This window comes from Mastomys coucha, unplaced genomic scaffold, assembly GCF_008632895.1.
Source record: "Mastomys coucha isolate ucsf_1 unplaced genomic scaffold, UCSF_Mcou_1 pScaffold6, whole genome shotgun sequence".
Taxonomy (NCBI): Eukaryota; Metazoa; Chordata; class Mammalia; order Rodentia; family Muridae; genus Mastomys; species Mastomys coucha.
In genome coordinates, this window is record NW_022196912.1 from 31,898,048 (window position 1) to 31,904,470 (window position 6,423).

At 37.7% G+C, this 6,423-nt stretch overlaps 1 non-coding gene across 1 annotated transcript; it reads right to left on the reverse strand.

The window, feature by feature from the left end:
- Positions 1-5,358: 5,358 nt before the first annotated feature.
- Positions 5,359-5,460, reverse strand: LOC116081246. The gene has a single exon (XR_004114766.1). It is a non-coding gene; the product is annotated as a U6 spliceosomal RNA (small nuclear RNA).
- Between the last annotated feature and the right edge of the window lie 963 nt (positions 5,461-6,423).

A 6,423-nucleotide genomic window follows, 5' to 3' on the forward strand; every position in this document is an offset into this window, starting at 1 on the left:
TCTCTCTCTCTCTCTCTCTCTCTCTCTCTCTCTATTGCTCTCTCTCTCTCTTTCTCGCTCTCTTTTTTGTGAAAGGACCAAGATGTGTTGATTATACCAGCTTTGTAATATATTTTGAAGGCCAGGATTGTTTTCTCTTCAGATTTTCCTTTTGATTAAAATACTTTAGATTATATTGTTTGTTATCCAAAATATACAATGCACTCAAACTACTCAATGCCACAAAAGTGAATATTCCTATTAAAGGTGACAAAGGACTAGATAAGACATTTAAAAACAAGAATGGATACAAATATCACTAGTGTAGCCAAAAGATATATATTAAAAATGTCACACCTATAATATTCAAAGAGATGCAATTGAATCCACTGGGAACTCCGTGCTCAACAGATTGACTATCAACAAAAATCAAGAAAGATAACATCTGTTGATGAGGTTACAGAGAAAAAAGTACCCTGAAACACTGTAAATAGAGTAATAAAAGAGTGGTGTTGATTTGGAAAGCAATATGGTGGTTTCTCAGGATATTTTAAGTAGGACCACCATATAGTTCATCAATCTCATCACTAGGTACAACTTCAAAAATTTTTAATATGTATGCCAAAAAGGATGTCTATATTCCTATGTATGAAGTAGCAGTACTCAAAAATATTTTGTCTATGTATGAATTAATAAAGTTGAAAAGCACTATATGTAGCCAGGATCATATTACTGTAAAAGAGTGAAAGAAAAAGGGATACATATGAAATTCTGTCATGTATGACAACCTGGATAAACTAGTAGACGTTATATTAAAGCCAATTGGAAAGAAATAGTACTAAAAGATTTCCCTTATATGTAGAATCCTAATTATGGTGGGCTTCTGGAAATAGCAAGTAAAATGGTCATTGGCAGATTTGAGAGTAGACAGAAGAATGGGTAGAAAGAGAAGATAGACAATGGGTACTGAGTTGTAGGTGGATATGAAGAAATTGTTCTCGTTTTTTTCTGGCATTACATTGTTAACAATGTGTTAGAGTTTTCTTAATAGCCAGAAAAGACTTTAAATGTTCTCACCACATGAAAATAATATATATGTGGGGTGAAATGTGTGATATTTACTGTGATTGGGGCATATATATATATATATATATATATATATATATATGCATATATTAAAATGTTATATTGTGCCTTACAAATATATTCTATCATTAAATGTAAATTACAAATAAAGCTAAATTTTCAGAAGAGAAATTTTTTAATTAATTTATTTTAAACTCCATATGCCATTCCCAGCACCCCATGCCTCGATCCACCCTCCAAGTGCTCCACATCCAACACCTCCTCTCCCTGCCCCTGACTCCAAGTGGATGCCCCTACTCTCCACCCCACCTGACCTCCCTAATTCCTGAGAGCCTCCAGTCTCTTGAGGGTTAGGTGCATCATTTCTGAATGAACACAGACCCAGATACCCTCTATTGTATGTGTGTTGGGAGCCTCATATCAGCTGTCTATTTGTTGGTCCAGTGTTTGAGAGATCTCCGGAGTCCAGATTAATTGAGACTGCTGATCCTTCTACAGGATCACCCTTCTCCTACACTTCTTTCAGCCCTCCCTAATTCAACAACAGGGGCCAGCTGCTTCTGTCCATTGGTTATGTACAAATATATCTGCCTCTGACTCTTTGAGCTACTTGTTGGGTCTTTCGGAGGGCAGTCATGATAGGTCCCTTTTTGTGAGCACTCCATAGCCTCAGTAATAGTGTCAGGCATTGGAACCTCCCATTGAGCTGGATCCAACTTTAGGTTTGTCACCGAACCTTCTTTTCCTCAGACTCATCTTTCAGAAGAGAAATTAAATGCAGAGAAGAGTTTGATATTTTCTTACTTAGCTGCAAAATCATGAAATCAACATGTTTCTTATAAGCCTGTACATGGTATTGGTGTCTAAAACTAGGAGCAGGTTTATATAGATATTTTATAATTGTATCTCACATTTACTGAACACCAAATCTTTGGTTGCTATCAGTGAGATATAGAAATGGAGGGACTCAGTCATATCCTCAAGGAGATCATGGTCAGGCAGAAACAAGCTTGACTTTCATGAAGGAAGCAATGTATAAAGAAATTTCACCTGTGAAATAAATCCCCCCAAAATGTATGGATGTTTGGCCCTTGGCTAGATCCTTGCAAGATAGAATACAAAGCAAAAAACAGTTAAGTTAGAAAATGTGTTTTTAATTTAATCTTTCATTTATTTGTGTTTTGTTTTTATACTCTAGATTTTATTCCCCTCCCATTCCACTCTCCGATTATTGCATATTCCATATCTCCTCCCTGTCCCCTGTCTCAATGAGGATGTCCCCACTATCTACCACCCACCCCACCAGACCTCTAAACTCCTTGGGGACACCAGTCTCTTGAGGGTTAGGCACATCTTCTCAGATTCAACCCAGACCCAGCAGTCCTCTGCTGTAAATGTGTTCGGGCCCTCATATCAGCTCCTGTCTGCTACCTGGTTGGTGGTCCAGTGTCTGAGCAATCTTGGGGATCCAGGTTAATTGAGACTGATGGTCCTCCTACAGGGTCACTCTTCTCCTCAGCTTCTTCCAGTTTTTCTCTACTTCAACCACAGGGGTCAGCAGCTTCTGCCTATTGTTTGGGTACAAATATGTTTTCATAGTCAACAGTAGCCTCAGAATGCTAGCAACTTTAAAGTTGTCTTTCCTATGTGAACACTTTCAAGTATGAGCACAAAGACTCGTTGTACGTTACATATAGAGAACATTATTGTGGGTGGTATCTACTCTCAATTTTTTTGTAGACAGTCTTCTTAGACATTTCATTCCTTCTTAAAAGGGGGAATCAAATACCCACGGGAGGAGTTGCGGAGATTAACTATGGAGTAGAGACTGAAGGAAGGGTAAGCCAGCCTAAATATTGCTATCTCCTGAGAGGCTCTGACAGTATCTTACTGACACAGATGTAGAGGCTCACAGCCATCCATCGAACTGAGTGCAGGGTCCCCAGTGAAGGAATTAGAGAAAAGACCAATGGAGCTTAGGGGTTCGTAGCCCCTTAGGATGAACAACAACATGAACTAACTAGTACCCTCGGAGCTCCCAGGGTCTCAACCACCAACCAAGGACTGCACATAGAGGGGTCTGATTGTTCAAGCAGCATGTGTATGGTAGAGGATTGCAAAATCGATCATCAATAGGAGGAGAGGACCTTGGCCCTGTGAAGGTTCTATGCCCCAGTGTAGGGGAATGCCAGGGCCAGAAAGTGGGAGAGGGCGGGGTGGCAGGCATGGGGAGGGGGGAGGCAACAGGGGTTTGTTTTTGTTTGTTTTTTTGTTTTTTGGAGGGGAAACTGGGAAAGGAGAAATTCGCATGTAAATAAAGAAAATATCTAAAATAAAAAAAAATCTGTTTTAAACTGAAAAAAAAAATTTTGCAAACATTATATGGTATAGTCTTGATTTATTCACACAGAATGTGGGAACAATGCTATGCAATGTGTCCATGGTAGAGCAGGGATACTATATACCCAAATTCTGAACATGTGAGCTTTCTACATATTTGATTTTATGGCATAGCTTCTCTGAATCCTGAGGTAGTGTGCTATGTGTGCATGAAGCTCAGAAATATGGAGGTCAAAGGGTAACCTTGATCTAAGGATTCATTTTTAGACCTACAAGAACTCCAGATCAAGCTAATGATGTCAGGGTGACAAATACTATTTCACTGACCTGTAGGCCTCATCATATGGGTCCAGTTGTGCTTAAGACTTAAGAAACATCGACTTTAGTGGAAACAGAGACTTATGGAAAATGACATCACTTGCTAGTGAAGGATTGAAGTTGCAATGCCTGGCTTGAATTTTGGCCTTACTCCACCCTTTTCCTCCTCCCTGGCTGCTCCTGTGGCCATGTGGCCCAATCCCAAGGCCAATACACAGAGTGGCCTTCTGTGCACAGGGTGGTAGCTTCTGGCAGTTGTCAGATGTATCCATTATGCCCCAAGGAGGAGGAACTCACCAATTTCAGTAGCAATCTACGAAATCATCCAAAAAGTCTAAGGTATACTTATATAATGGCCATATTTCCCCTGTCATGAACATAACTGAAATAAAATGGTGTGACTCATTGAGAAATTTCTCTGAAAGGACTGAATAATCACCAGGTTGTGGTTCTCTACATCAGTACAGTAATGTATTATATTTTTGTTCCAAAAAAACTCATCAATCTTTCTGTACCAGCTTTGTGAGGCTAGCAAACATCATTTTATTTCTTGCACATGAGAAAATTGAAATTAGAAATTTCATGGGAGAAAGAGCCAAGATTTTCAGCTAGGCTCATTTGACTTTTGGTCCTGTACTTTGGTTCTCTGAAATTTGTGCTTTTCCAGGTCTTCTGAGTACAAGTCTATTGCTCTGACTCTTTATCCAACATTCACTATTGAGCTTATTATGAGCATGGATGACATTTAGCTTGTATGGTCCAGTCTGACATTTTATTGTTAATGGATTGTTCATGGTCAATGGCCATGGTACAGTGATTATCATGTATTTTGGTTGTTTCTTTTTTCGTATAATTTTTTCTATTATTTTACTGCTCTACTTCAAACACATTTGTATCAACTTACAGATATATGATAAAATAGTAATATAAATTCTATTAGAGTTGGCAATAAAAATCAATCAAGAGAAATCCAAGAACATAGAGATCAATTTGAGTAGGAAAGAACCCAACATAAAATATTTGTCTCAAGTTTGATGCATTTTCTGTAGATGATGAGAAAAGCTCTACACCTGCTAGAAGCCAACAAAAAATAAAAGTTTACTGAGTATAAAAGCACAGAGTCTTCATGAAAAACGCAAACCTAAAGCATAGTAGATTCAGAACCACCTTTCTAAGTCCTTGCAAAGAGAAACAGTGTAATTTACGTAGCATGTGTTCCTTAGTCTCTAGAGAACAAATTAACTTGTTTTCACAGGTTGCCTAAACCAGTATACACAACATCCATTACTTACATTCCCTGGGCACTTAGTATTTTGGTGATATTTTGAAAGTATTCACCTACTCTTCTTAGGCAGATAGAAAATTCTTTGATATGTGGTATTCGAATCACTTTTTTTTGCCCCTGGGAAATTAACAAAAATAACATCTTTTAAAAACTATACATTTCTAAGAACTGTGAGATAGTAACACATTTGTGCAACAGAGCATCTAAGGCTTTTGAAGAATATCACTTAGTATACTTTGCCAGTAACACTCAAAAATGGACCACATAATTCATTAACATAGTCAAGAATCTATCCCAGGCATTATATTTTAAAAGGAAAATTCTGTTAATAATTGACTAATTAAAAAAATTATAATGTGGAATGCTTCACAAATTTGTGTATTATTTTTGCATAGGAGCTATGCTAATCTATATTGTTTCAATTTTAATATATGTGCTGTCACAATGAGCACATATACTAAATATTAAATTTAATTTAAATTTGAAGTGAGGTTTTCTGATTAACAGTCATTTGCCTCTGTTTAATTTCTGAGAGAAAAGAGATAGGACTGGAATTACACTGCTATGTGCTGGGTAGATGCAGGGCTATCTCATGGCTATGTTGTAGATTTGAGCTGTGACTGCATTTTCCTCAGACATAGCATTTTTTTAAATTAAGCTTAAAACAATGTCAGATGATGTTACATCTTCCATGATGTACCCCTCAGTAAGGAGTATTAAACTTTAGCTTCATGTTTTTTTCCAATCTGTAGGTTGCTGATTTGTCCTTTTGACTATGTCCTTTGCCTTACAGAAGATTTTCAGTTTCATGAGGTTCCATTTATCAATTTGAGATCTTAGCGCCTGAGCCACTGGAGTCCTTTTGGAGATACCCCCTTCCCCCACCCATGTGCCAATGTATTAGAGGTTTTTTTCCCACTTTTTCTTCTAGTAGATTTATTGTATCTGGTTTTATGTTGAGGTCCTTGATCTACTTGTACTTGAGGTTTGTTCAAGCTGACAAATATGGATCTATTTTTATTTTTTTCTGTAAACACTCTGGAAATCAATCTGGAGGTTCCTCAGAAAATTGGAAATAGATCTACCTGAAGACCCAGCTATACCACTCTTGGGCATATACCCCAAAATGCCCCATTATACCAGAGTGGCATGTGCTCCACTATGTTCATATCAGCATTATCTGTGATAGCCAGAAGCTGGAAACAACCCAGATGTCCCTCAACTGAATAATGGATACAGAAAATGTGGTTCATTTACACAATGGAATACTATTCAGCTATTAAGAATTAGGACACCATGAATTTTGCATGCAAATGGATAGACCTGGAAATATCATCCTGAGTGAGGTAACTCCGACCCAAAAGGATGTGCATGGTATGTACTCACTAAAAAGTGGATATTAGCCAAAAAGAACA